Source organism: Sciurus carolinensis, chromosome 16, assembly GCF_902686445.1.
Source record: "Sciurus carolinensis chromosome 16, mSciCar1.2, whole genome shotgun sequence".
In the NCBI taxonomy this organism is placed as follows: domain Eukaryota; kingdom Metazoa; phylum Chordata; class Mammalia; order Rodentia; family Sciuridae; genus Sciurus; species Sciurus carolinensis.
In genome coordinates, this window is record NC_062228.1 from 7,199,958 (window position 1) to 7,213,655 (window position 13,698).

Genomic DNA, 13,698 nt, shown 5'->3' on the forward strand with positions numbered 1-13,698 from the left:
GTACAGACAGCTTATAGGCAATAGTAGGCGACTAGAAAAGCAAGCTACTTATTTTGCATGTATTGTGATATGACAGTGCTTTCTCTTCATATATTTAAACACCAACTAAATCTGCAAGAGTTAAAGGTAGTGGATAAACAAATTAAATAAAATGTATATGTTCACACAGGTGGAAGCCCTCCTGTGCTTCCTTTCTTATTGAAGCTAAATGATAACATCTAATATGAATGCAAAAAAATAAGAATGCTGAGAACATTCTCACTAATATTTTTTTTACCAATAATGTCAGTCATTTACTCATAAAGTACATGTTCAGTGTGTACAAGTTGCTGTGTGGTGAACAGTGAGCAGGATAGACAAGGTCTGTCTGGTTAGAGACAGAGACAGTGAGTGTGTAGACAAATACAGGTAAGATGGAATTTGGGGTGAGGAAATGTCCTTTAAAGAAGAACAAAGCAAGAAATGAGGATGGTGAGTGACAGGTGGCTTGGGAGTGTAGTTAGCGATGCTTCTCTGAAGAGGTAATATTTGGATTAAGAAAAGAACAAAGGGAGTGAGTGGGTGAGTCATTGAAAGTTTAAGAGTGGGAGAGTTTCAGGCGGAGAGAGTGGTAAATACGAGGACCCTGGTGTAGGACCGAATCTGGCATGTGAATGAGCAAGTCGGTGTGGGAGATGAGTCCGACAGCTGGTGGTGGAGACGAGACCATGAAAAGTGAAGAATCTGGGTCGTACTCTATGTGTGATGCAAAAATACTGAAATTTAATGAAAAGGAACATGACATCATCCAGTGATCCAATTTCTATATATGTAAACACACTCACACGTGCATGTGTGTTTTAATTTTTGTTTTGTAACCGGTTCACTGGGCTGTGGAGAGTCCTCTGCAGGAGGACCTGTTAAAAGGCTATTTCAGGGGTCTCACTTAGGAATCATTGTGGCTCTAGTTTTAGTCAAGAGAGTCAAACATATATTTTAAGGATAAAGCCAACAGAACTTGCTAATGGACTGGATGTGAGGAAGATGAAATAAAATAAAATAAGGCTAACTTCTTAGTTTTGGGATTGGGCCACTGAGTACATGGAAATGCTATTTGCTGCAAGGAGAAGCAATCAGTTTAAGGCAGGAAATCATGAATTCTATGTTGCATCTCTAATACCTGAGATACTTGTGAGGTCTCCAGTGAAGACTTAAAGATGCAAATGGAAATTGGAGTCTGGAGTTCCAGGGAGAAATCAGATCTAGAAATGAAAAGCATCAATTTGGAAGGACTTGACAAGGTGTATTTGCAGCTAAGGGACCTAGAGAATGGGTTGTGGATGTGAAAGAGAAGAGGACTAAGGTCAAAATCTTTAGGTGAAATGACTTTAAAGATTGAGAAAAGACCTAAGAGTTGTATTAGACTGTGGAAAGGGAGGGAGACCAGGAAAATTTCATGACTGAAAAACTAAAGGTAGTGAGAGGTCTCAAGAAATGACCTTAGTATGCCAAGTGACACAGAATTGAAGGACGACGAAGTCCCTGATGTGGGAACCGACTGATGAACAATGTCAGGGAGTTTAACCAGAGTTGTTCGCATGGAGTGATGGGAAGCAACTTTGAATTGCGCTGAAGGACTGGTAAGGAAATTGGTGAGGTCACGTGGGTTTCCTTATTTATAGATGGCAGGTCTTCTGACGTGCTTGAACACTGGCGTAAAAGATGCAACAGGCTGTTGATACAAGAAAGAATAGAAATTGTAGGCATAAAGTCCTGGGGTTGGTGAGCAAGGGTGAGTTCAGGTAGCAGCGGGGATATCTGAGCCATCCTAATGGAAGAGAAGAGGCCACGTCTATGTGTAGAGGTCAAAAAGAGAAAACGCTCTTCTTATTGCTTTGTTTTCTCCTTTAGTAAGAATCCAGGTCATCTATCGAGAGTGAGTGTGGACAGTTGGACAAGTGGAGAGAAGACGTCGGTTGTCACCTGGGTTAGGAGGGGGAGGTTCTGGCTGGGGACTGTGATCAGCCTTTCAAGTGGTGCCAGAGGCCAGGATCTAAAGCGAGGCCAGGAACTGTGGCTGTGAACTTTTCTCCAGCCACAATGCAATGCTCAGCTACAGGTGTGAAGCAAGAAGAGAGATGAGTTTAAACAGGGGTGAGATTTACTGCCGCCATAACTGAGGAAAGGGAGCCGGGGCAGAAGGGGTATTCTTGTAAGGACGGACCTTGGAACCCAAACTGGAGAAGGACGGTGATGGTGCGGGAGGCTGGGGATGGAAGCTCTAATGGGATGTAAACACTTCTGTTGGGGTTCACAGATCATTGGGGTTCATAGTGGGAGTGATCTTGTTCTGACCTGAAAAATCTGATGTTTGAAAGCCAGATAGGGGATGATGCAGCTTTTGATAATATGCAGGTCTAGGGTGTAACTTAAGAAAAGGGCAGCTAATATGTGCAGGAGGAAAATCACTAGAAAATCATTGTTGGGTGGGAGATATAACAAGAAAATACTGACATATTATTTTTGGACAATGGTTACTGAAAGAAAGGGATATAGGAATTAATTTCTAATTTGAATAACTTCCTTCTGTGGGCCAGTGAGTCCCACCAAATACATCAACCCTCTTTTGAACTGATACTTCTGTTTTCTGAGCAACTTTGAGATCTGATTATGCCATTTGTTGCTAATTGAAGTATTAACATTTGACATAATCCTTCTTTTTTTAAAGGAAAACAGACTTGAAGTTAATCATTATAATAATCTCACACGGTCTAGCTCACATTACTCATTTATTCTTGAATGTGAGAGAGAAGATGGATTTAGAACAGGGTGGAAAATGCTACAGATTCCACAGCTTCTCTTGATGATAATGCAAAATGTAGTGAGTGACCTTGAACTTATGTGCCATTAATAGCTGTGGTAATTGTGAATTTTTGTGGTATTTTGTACTTCTCATGCAATTCAGGGGTGGTGGTTGGTGGCTCATGAACATCTGGATACCCCATGCATACATGTTAGTCATGTGAATGGCATCCACCATGAGTGTTTATGGAAAAATCCTTGAGGAGGATGCTGTGGACTACTACTCTCCTCGACAGAGTGGGAGCCTGTTATAGAACTGACTCGGTGAATCACCCCTCCCGGGGCACATGTGACTTTGCAGTGTGACTTTACCATTCCTTCCACTGATATCGAGAAGTGGAACTTATTTCTCCATCCTATATGAGTCTGAGCTGAACATGCAACATGCTCATATTACTAAATGTGGTAGAAGTGCCCTGGTGTGACTCCTGAGCCTACACCTCAGGAGATCTTGCACACTTGCTCCTGTTTTTCTGGAATGTGGCTGCCTCCAGGTTGAGGTCCAGGCTGGTTCTGTGGAGATTGGGAGAGACGGAGAGAGAGGGAGAGGATCAGCAGGCAGGCAGCAGGAACAGCCAGACCTGTGAAGGAGGCCTGCTTGGATCAGTCAGTTCCTGTTTAGTCCCTAGCAGACTGCTGCTATATACATGACCCCACTAGAGACCAGCAGAAGAATCATCCTGCTGAACTCAGCCTGAACTTCCCACCCTTGGAGTTGTGGGCTAATGAGTGATCATTGTTTTTAAGTTGCTCATTTTGGGGGTGATTTGTTACACAACAATAAATAATTAATGCAGTCATTAAGCATTATTAACAACACAGACAAGGAGAGAAGCGGTGGTTACTGAGTACCTGCTTTGTTGAGCAACTCCCGAGAACATTATCTTGATTTTGCTTGATTACACCTCTCTGAGGAGGTATCATTTTCTTCACTGGGAGAAAACTGGAGGTCAGATAAGTTCAGTAACTGACCCAGAGTCACTTATCTAGTGAGTAATAGAGTTAACATAAAACTCAGGATCTGTTCACATGCCTGAATTCCATTCTTTATTATTATTATTATTATTATTATTAGTAGTAGTAGTAGTAGTAGTAGCAGTAGTAGTATTTTGTGGGGGTAGCCATATCCCTAGCCCTATTTTGTATTGTATTTAGAGACAGGGTCTCACTGAGTTGCTTAGCACCTCGCTTTTGCTGAGGTTGGCTTTGAACTCACAATCCTCCTGCCTCAGCCTCCCAAGCCGCTGGGATTACAGACATGTGCCACTGTGCCCAGCCTGAATTCCACTCTTTAAATATTTGTTTCCTTACTTTAGAACATCTTCGTAAGTTTTGGCAGATCTGTATACTACCTAAGCTATCATTTATTTTATATTATTTTCTTTAAATTGACTCATTGGAATATGTAACTAAGCAAACATATATTTAAAGAAGAAATATTATATTACTGTGACTAATAACTGAGTTAGATATCTGTTGGATGCTTTCCCCTGAAGTGAGCATCTCCTGATTGCTTTGCATATGAATGAATTACTTTAACACTTACAATATCTCTTTGGGGTTAGAGCAATCATTATCTTCAGACCTATTTCACAGATGAGGAAAGTGAGGCCTGGGAGGTTAATAGTTGCTCAATATCACCAAGAAGTACAAGGTGGGATATAAAATCTGATCCCAACATTTTTACACGTATTCCCTCTGCTAAGGGTGGTAACCAGTGGCAGGTTTGCCAAGGGACAAGGGACATTTAGTAATACCTGGAGACAACTGCTGTTTGTATAACTGGGAATGCCATACTGGTCTGATCTCGTAGGTAGAGACCAGGATGCTGCTAAATACCTTACGATGCACCGAACACCCCCACCACAAATAACAATCCCCAAATGTTGATGTGCCAAGGCTCAGAGGCCATGTTCTAGACTATTCTACCCTTCTAAATGGTAAACAGAAGTAAGTAGTACTTGCAAGCACTAGAAATTCAGCAAAAAGCAATGATAAAGGATCTCTCTAGAAATCATTTCTTGGGGAGGCTATGAGCCTTGGATCTCTTCTTTAGGAAAAATGATCTGCAAATGTTAAAAGGACAGTGAAGACCAACATATTGTGGAGACTTTCTCCTAAGTGTCATCAGGGGATGACAGTGTTTACACTCAGAATTAAATTCCCCTGTGTGGTTTTATGTTGTTTACAGCGTGTCTGTGTTCCTACCAACTCATCCCACAACCCCTCGGCATTTATTTCACCCTCTGGGAAATGAGGCACTATATCTAAATGAGAAAACTGCTCTCCCTGGGCCAAATCCATCCCACTACCTGTTCTGCAAATAAAGTTTTATTGGCACACGGTCATGCCCCTTTATCAATATACTGTCTACAGCTGTGTTTGCATGACAACCTGAGTTGCATAGTGACAGCAGGGACCTGATGGCCTGAGAAGCCCCAGATACTCACTCTCTGTTCCTATACAGAACATCTTTGCCAACTTCCACCTAGAACTAGGCCTGGCACACAGTTGGCACTCAGCAAATATTTGCTGAATGAATAAAGCCTTCAAAGACCCCTCCTCAGGGTGATGCCCTTTTTCTGCCTGTTTTTCCTGAGTCCCCCCCGCCGCCAGCCCTCTTCCTCTTGCCCCATCTCTCCCCCCAGATTTGTTTGTTTGTTGTTTGTTTATACATTTGCACTTGCCTTAACACGAAGTGACAGTTCCATTCTTAAAGCAAACACTTGTCTGCTATGTCGTTGATCACTGTGAGCTGCTCCGTTTTAGGGCTCAGAGATACAAATGGATCTGCTTGAGAGGGGACGGTGATGGATCACCGTCTTCTCGGGAGCCCGAGTTGTTCCTTTCTCCCTGTGGCTGTTGGCATTCGCTGCAGGCTCTCAGCTCCAGCGCTAAGGGATATATAATAGACACGGGAGGGCCCATAAAAGTAACATCTGAAACTGCCGCAGAGCTGGGTATTGATTTATTCATTACTATAAATTTTTTGTCATTACTATGCAATTGCTCTATCTCGGGAAGAATTGATAGATGCGGCAGAAGCTGCAGCCCACTGTGCAAAACTTTTCCCCTTCTATAATTTCCTGCAACTCTTCTAAAGAATCATTATTCCTTATTACATAGCACTGGCATGCCACCTATTTAGATAAATGCATGAACAAGTGTGCAGTAAATATTCGTAGTGGCCCATGTGTCAACGATATATGTCACTAATTAGATAATTTAGTGGTTCAAATAAATAAATAAGAAAATAGAAGCACACCCAGGAAAATAGTGAAATAAAACACAGACTTCCTCTGGGGAGCCTCGGCAGATAGGGCAGCTTTTCAGGCTTCTAGGGTTATCCGGTGTCTGGGCAGCTTATGGCAGGGTTATAGGAGAGTTTAAGGGGACAGCTCCCACGTGGAAAGAAGACCAGGCCCACAGCACATGACATCTGTTTGCGCCTTCCCAGCAAGCCATACACAGTTGCCTAAGCAAGTCCACTGAGTGGTCTTAGTGGATTTGAGCCCCCCACCCCCACTTTTTGGTGCTGGGAACTGAACACAGAGGCATTTTACCATTGAGCCACACACCAGCCCTTCTAAGTTGCTAAGGGCCTTGCTAAATTGCTGAGGCTGGCCTTGAACTTGGGATCCTCCTGCCTCAGCCTCCCAAGTCACTGGGATTATAGGTATGCACCACTGCACTTGGCTTGAGGGTCTTTTTAAAAAACTTGTCTGTCCTCTTTGTTTTGTTGAATCTTCTATTTACAATTGTGTCAATGCAAAGAGGGCTGAGTTCAGAGTCTGATGGTGATGGGTTCAAGTCCTGACTCTGACATGCAGTGAAAAATTCCTTATCTAACTTAGGCCTCAGTGTTTCTATCTACAGAGTGGGAATGATTATTATTTTGAGGAAATTGGCACCAGCAGAAATGAGGCAGTAACCTGGAAGCCCTTGTAGTTTAGAGTTCCAGACAGACATTGCAAGAGTTTATTTCAAGTAAATGGAAACTAGGAGCTAGGCATGGAGAGCAGCTCTTCAGAGAACTAAGAAATTAGGAGCTACTATTTGCTGGGTGCCTCCTTTATCTACTAGGTGAGATTTCCTGTGCTGGGACCCAGCTAGAGGAAGTAAAGTCTGCTTTTCTCATTTTACAGATAGAGAAACTGAGGACTAGGAATACCCAGGTGACTTGCCCAAGATGGCAGACCTAGTAAGAGAGAGGCTGTCTGACTTCACACCTCACCCCACATTTCCTACACACTGTGTTGCCTCTAGGTTTAAACAGAAAGGACTTATTTTGTCTTTTAAGAAATGAAAAGTTCCATTTGAGTTTTCCAGATAACTTGGTGGTATTGACCAGATGCACAGAATGATCCACCCCATTTGACATGGGTTACAAGAACAAATCAGTCCTGTCTACACACACAGTCAGATGTGTTCAGTTTGATTAAGGGTCTCCATGGCGACCTCATCAAGTTCAACAAAAATAATTGAATCTCCCAAATCCTGAGATCCAACTGATTAGTTCCTAAAGTATGAATCTGGCCGTGGCCTCCCAGTGGTGTGTTGGAACCTGAGGGAAATAGGTTCCCTTGCCAGATAGGTACAGCTGTGTCTCCACACATGTCTGGTCTAGTCATGGCCCCATATGGGCACGTTAATTTCTCAAATGTAGATGGCATGGATGCTGCACGTTGCCATTAAGCAATCACATAAAAGCGAACTCCCTCCTATCAGTCAAATTATCTGATTGAGGCGCTACCTTTCAAGTTCAGGTTTATCGAGTCATAATGAAGAACACTCATTAATTTATTTAGCAAATATTTAATTTACACTTGCTATGTGTCAGTAGCAGAGGAAGATACTCAGAATTCAGGGATGAATCACATTTAAATGATTTTTATCTACCCGTGAAATTCTAGTTAAGAGCTCCTACTATAACTGTTGAACAAGGAAAATACAGACAGGTGGAGGGGTGGGTAAAATATGAGTGTGTGGGTAGGTGAATTGGTGGATGAATGAATGGATGGATGGATAGATGGATAGATGACTGGAGGGACTTAATCATGTAGCACCTTTCCGAGCTTCCTTCTGATTCAAAGGAAGTCCCAGACCTATTAGTTAATATCTTCTATGGCTAATTTGGTACCTGAATGAATCTCCTTGGGTTTCATATTGATGCAACCCTATTCCAAATTTTGTTCCTTCTTATCGATAGTTGGAGTTCTGAATTAGTCTTTTGCCTGGGTTTTGTATTTTTAGCAAAGTCTTACAACTGGCACTTTGGTTGCTTACTCTACATGGACTTAAATCAGGGTCTATCTCCACGTGTCTCTCCCAACCAACCTGGGATCCACCTAGTACTCAACCCAGTGCCCACGGGAGGGGAACTGTACCTAGTGGACAAATGAGTAGATGCTGATCTATGACGGGTTGGCAGGTGGATGGGGAAATGGGTAGCCATGTTGTTTATCCTTGTTCCTCCAACATCAGCAACAGGGCCCGGCTCACCATTGGTGCTTAGAGATCGAGTGGATAGGTGGATGGATGACTGAGTAAGAGAGCCATTAGGTGACAGTGCAGCAATGGTGGGTGACTGAGTCAGTGATGAACAGATGGAAGCATGTAAGGATGGATGAATGGATAAACTACTGGAGTTGATAAGTGGATGAATGATTAAAAGGGAGTTTATGGGTGGATTCCTGCATCAGTAGACAAATGAATGGGTCGACAGATGAACAGATGCACAGGATGGGAGGGGGTGACTACAGGGACATACGGCTGCCTGGGTAAAGCTAGGGAGGACCTAAGGGGGAGTGAATGAAAGAATGGATGATGGGTCAAGTGTCTGGATTCTAGCCCCACAGCCTGTTGGGCACGGGCAGAGGATAGGCTGAGACCTCAACTCTGCCCTGATTACGGCCAAAGTAAACAGCTCTTTGGGTTTAGAGAAACGATGGCTGCTGACTTTGGGAAGATTAAGGGCATCACACACAGGGGCATGGAAAGTCTGACTGGCTGGCCAGAAACGTGGTAATGACCCGTGGTTTCCAAGCACTGTTTATAAAACAACCAAAAAGACAATGAGTGTGTTTCTCGGGTTCCTTGAGGGCACAGCGAGGACTCTAACCTAGCAGGGGCAGCCTTGTACAAAGGCCACAGCACGGAGTCGGGGTACCTGGAGCTGGAAGGCCTGCTATTGACCTGGTAGACTCGGCTGGTGTTTGCCTCTACTATCTGTCTCTCTCCAACTTCCTCTATTGGTCTTGCTCTCAATTTCTCTCAGTCTCTCTCTCTTCTCTCCCTCTCTTCTCTCTTCCCCCATTTTCTTGTCACTACCAGGCAGAGATGACCCACATCCAGAGAGCAGGGCTTCTGGGAACGGACCCACGCTGTGCCACGAAACGTGGAACGTGACCTGGGAGGTCAGTTTAGGCCTCCAGTTGAGCTGGCCAGAGGATTCCCCACGCAGGGTCACCTGGCTCAGTGGCCTCTGTGTTCTGGTTAACTGCAAGACGCTGTGACGTGGCGCAGCGACTGAGGGGCTTGGAGCCAAGCGGACGTTGCTGTCGGGTGACCTTGGAAAGTCTCGTAGGCTCTCAAAGTCTGCTTTATCTGCCAACATTGACGGAACAAGTATGGGAAACTAAAACACCTGCTCTCCTGGTTACTATGAGAATGAATGGAGATAATGTGAAAAAGTCAGTACTCAGTCACACGTACTAGGCTGCAGGCCCAACAGACGTTCTTTTCTGTTAATTGCTTAATTCTCTTCCAGTCAGGGAACGTCAACCCATCTGACTGCTGGGCATCCACTGAAGACTGTACCCAGGAACTGCAAAGATGAGGCTCTGCAATACCCACACCCATGTGCTTAGACAGCCTGGCTTGGCTGGTTAATGCCACAATGTATGTGAGTCATTCTGTCACAGGTTGGAAGGGAGGGATGATCAATATGAGTTAGCTTTCCCGCAAGTTTCTAGTGGTGTTCTTATTTTACCATTAACTCCATTGAGCTCAATGGGATAGCTAGCTGTTTATTTTCTGTGCCTTAGACCATCTAGGTCCATTGAAGGCTGGGACTTTCTGGGTCCTGGAGGAGATCACCCTCGTCAGATGTGCCCCGAGCTCTTACTCTGTAGCACTTCCATGTTGTACAGTGATTGCTTGTACAGTGTCTCTCTTCCACTAGGCCCAGAAAGCCCTGCGGAAACAGGCAGTATCAATTTGATTATTGCTGGATCCTAGCAACACACATATAGTATAACCTCCAAATAAAATGTTTATTAAAAAATGAATAGCTAAACTTTGGTCTTATTTAAAGTATCAAAAGGGCTTTGTTCATCATTGAATCCCCATCTGCTAGTACAACATTTGGAAAAGGAGCAGAATTCAGAGTTCTTTGAATGTAAGCAAGAGACGTGAACTCCAGTGAACCCATACTTCAGATGGGGGTGTGTCCAGGGCTCTTGGGAGCCTCGGAAGTGTCCGGGAAGTGTCAGGCTGTCAAGAGGTGGGAAGGCTAGGAGCCGAGGATTTCCAACCAGTTTCTTAGCCCAGAGACGTTGGAAATGTTTCAGCTGCCGTCACTTTTTGACTAGGTCCTTCCACTCAAGCTTCAAATTGTCAAGTGAGAGTGATTGGCCTAAACTCTTGGTGGGAGGGAAGTGGATTTTAGACAGAAGACAGCAGTGGCCCCCCGGTAATGAGAAAAAGGTCATGTTGAGCAGGAACCTTTACTGTTCCCTGATACTTAGGAGCTTGAAAAAGTGCCTGCATCAGACTGGGAAGCCACAGAACAGAGTTAAGACTCTTCTGGCCTGAAGGTCGCATGGCGTACGTGGAGAACCCGTGCTCCGCTGGAATCCTGCTACAGAACACGAAGCACTAGAGACTCAATTATGGGTTCTCTGAGGACAAAATTTCAGACTTTGCTCTGGCTTTTGTCAGCTTAAGACTCTTAAGGTAGTTTACACAAAGATTTGTGTGTCTGAATTTTTCCCTGGCAGGTTCTCATTATGGCCCAGATAACACAAACCCCAAATAGTTGTGGTTAGCAACAATAAGGAATTTTGAAGTTGTCTGACATCTTCTGTCCACATGGATCACCACCTAGGATCAATATTCAGCCCTGAGACAAAGGAAGAGCGAAGGATGATGGGGCATCTCCGTGGTTTCTGCGGTGTCTGAGTTCACACTCCTGCTCTGGTGCCTTCTGTCTGTCTGTCTCTCACACATATGCCCCACAGCTTCTTGCTCTCCAAAAGAGAGGAAGAAGAGTCGTGCAAAGGAAAATGCTGGCATACCACTTCAAGGCCTCATCACCTGGCAAAGGTATCACCACCAAAACAAACCAGAACAGACTGCTGCCTCCAGCCCTGCAGAAGCGGCAGGCGCATGTGAACTCTAGGGTGCCACAGTGCCCTTCATTCGCCATCTCCCGATCACAGGCTGTACCCTTGACTCTGGATCTTCCAAAGTTAAGCCGAAGAACGACACCACGCTGGGTAAACAGAAGACTGTTTACATAAAAAATATAGATTTCCTTTAAGCACTTGGCTTAAGTCTTCCCTGAGTCGTATTTACATTATTATTGTTTATGTTCCCAGAAGCGGGCAGGAGAAAGACCGAGCTGCTGTTCCTGCGGTTCCATGATTCACCCTTGATGAGGCAGCTATGGTGCAGGGCGGGATGTGCAGCCGGGAGGAGCTAGAGAAGCACAGGGACCATCCTAGCAGCTCGCTTGTGGAATCCGCAGCCGTTGTGCAAGTGCAGCCAAGGGCCTGAGGATTTCTGAGTCAGTCTCTCAGATTCCCAGCCGTGTTTATCAGTTTTGAGTTTCCAAGCTGGCCCACCCAGGGCAAAACCCTCTTGCACCTGATGGCTCGCTCTGGCTGTGTGCTGGGGGATTCTCAGATAGAAACCCCTTCCCCAGCTGTCGGTGTGACAATGCTCAGCTGCTCTGCAGGTTGCAGAGTCCTGAGAAGGCAGCCCCCACCTGTCTCCCTCCCCTCCTTCCTCATGCAGTGGCCTGTGTGGAGGTGCCCTGGGCTTGGAAGGCTTTGCTGGGAAAGAGAGGCTGATCCTCGGCACCACACTTTCCTGGCTTCAAACTTGGCCAGCCATACCCTGCTAGGGATCATATTATACAGTTACGAGCCAGGTTTCAAAGATCCAAAGGGGTCAAATAAGAGGATGCATGTGTTCTCTTTTAAGAGGCCTTGAGACAGAATGGATAAAACCCCACATTTTGGAGACATTCTGATTTTTTTCAACCTCCTTATTTCTTTCCTTCCTTCCTTCTCTTTCGCCTTCCTCCCTTCCTTCCTTCCTTCCTTCCTTCCTTCCTTCCTTCCTTCCTTCCTTCCCTTTTCTTTTCTTTTTAAGACAGGTTCTGCTACTTATTAACTCCCTGGCTCTGGGCAAATTTCTTAACTGATTTGTGCTTTCATTTACACATCTGTAATTGGGAGATACTTTGTACCTCTTAAGTTGCCAGGAGGATTAAATGAGATAATCAATCTTAAACATTTGGCATTGTACCTGATAAATGATAAGCTCCAAAAACCTGGTAGCAAGACATAAGATATTTTTAATCACATAAAAGTAGCAAGCAGGAAATGAGAGGTGTCTAAAGTGGACAGCAAGTCGGGAGGGATGGACTGGCATGTTTAGAGGCCCGTGCGGCACTTGTGTGTGTGTGCTGCTGGTGACTCTGGAGTGGACGCTGGGGATGTAAAGAAGCCCCAGGTTGCAGATTCCCTTGGAAGTGGTCTGGGGCTACTTCCATTAGTGCACAGGTCTATTTAGGGGCTCCTGGTCCTCTGAGACTTCACAAAACTATCGTCTCTTGATGCTTCTGGGCAGCACCTGCCCTGGACACTTGCTCTTTTAACTTATATGACCTCTTTGATAAAAGCTCTGATCAGATAGGCCACTGGTGCGATGGTGTTTGGGCCCGTGTCTATTATCAGAGTCTCTCACCTGGACAACCAGTCTTCTACCTGAAGTCAGCCCATTAATTCTCACTCCTATCTTCAACAAGTGTTTATTGGGTACCTACTATGTGCCGGCATCTGTCCTCTCTTCTGGGAGTATTACTGTGAGCAAAATACATGAGAATATATTGATATTGAGCATGGACTAGCAAGAGGGACAAGCATAAGATTATCATGCAATAACTAAATAGAATAACTTACAAATTATTAGAAGTGCTATGAAGGAAAAGTACAAGTTCCTGTGAGCACATAAAGGAGACCTTCTGAGAAGCTGAACCAAGGGTTTTCAGAAAGGGAGCTAAAGAATAAGAAGGAATTAGGGAAATGAGAGGGGTATGAAAGATGGTGGAATGAGACAGATATCGTTACCCTACATGTATGTATGATTACACCAATGGTATGAATCTACATGGTACACAACCATAGAAATGAAACGGTGCACCCCATTTGTGTACAATGAATCAAAAGGCAGTCTGTAAAAAAGTTAAATTAATTAATTTAAAGAGACACAATGGACTGTGGGTAGATAGAGAAGAGTCATAGTGTGTTCTGCTGCTGTGACAAAATATCCCAAAACCCAGAAGCAAAAAGTAATTGATGAAAACATCTCCCAGATCTGAATGACTGGACTCAGCTGGGCCAATTTTGCCTGCAGTTTCAGTCTGCTGTTGACCAGACTGGAGACCTGAATCTAGATACTTGAAGGCTTGGCCGGACTGACGACCAAGGTATCTTTCTCACGTAACTGGAAGTGCTGCTGGTGGTGGGCTGGGGGCCCAGTTGGACCTGTAGGGTGTGGAATATCCGTGTGGCATCTCAGAGAAACTTGGACTTCTCATAGTTCAACAGCTGGCTTCTGAAGGGGAGA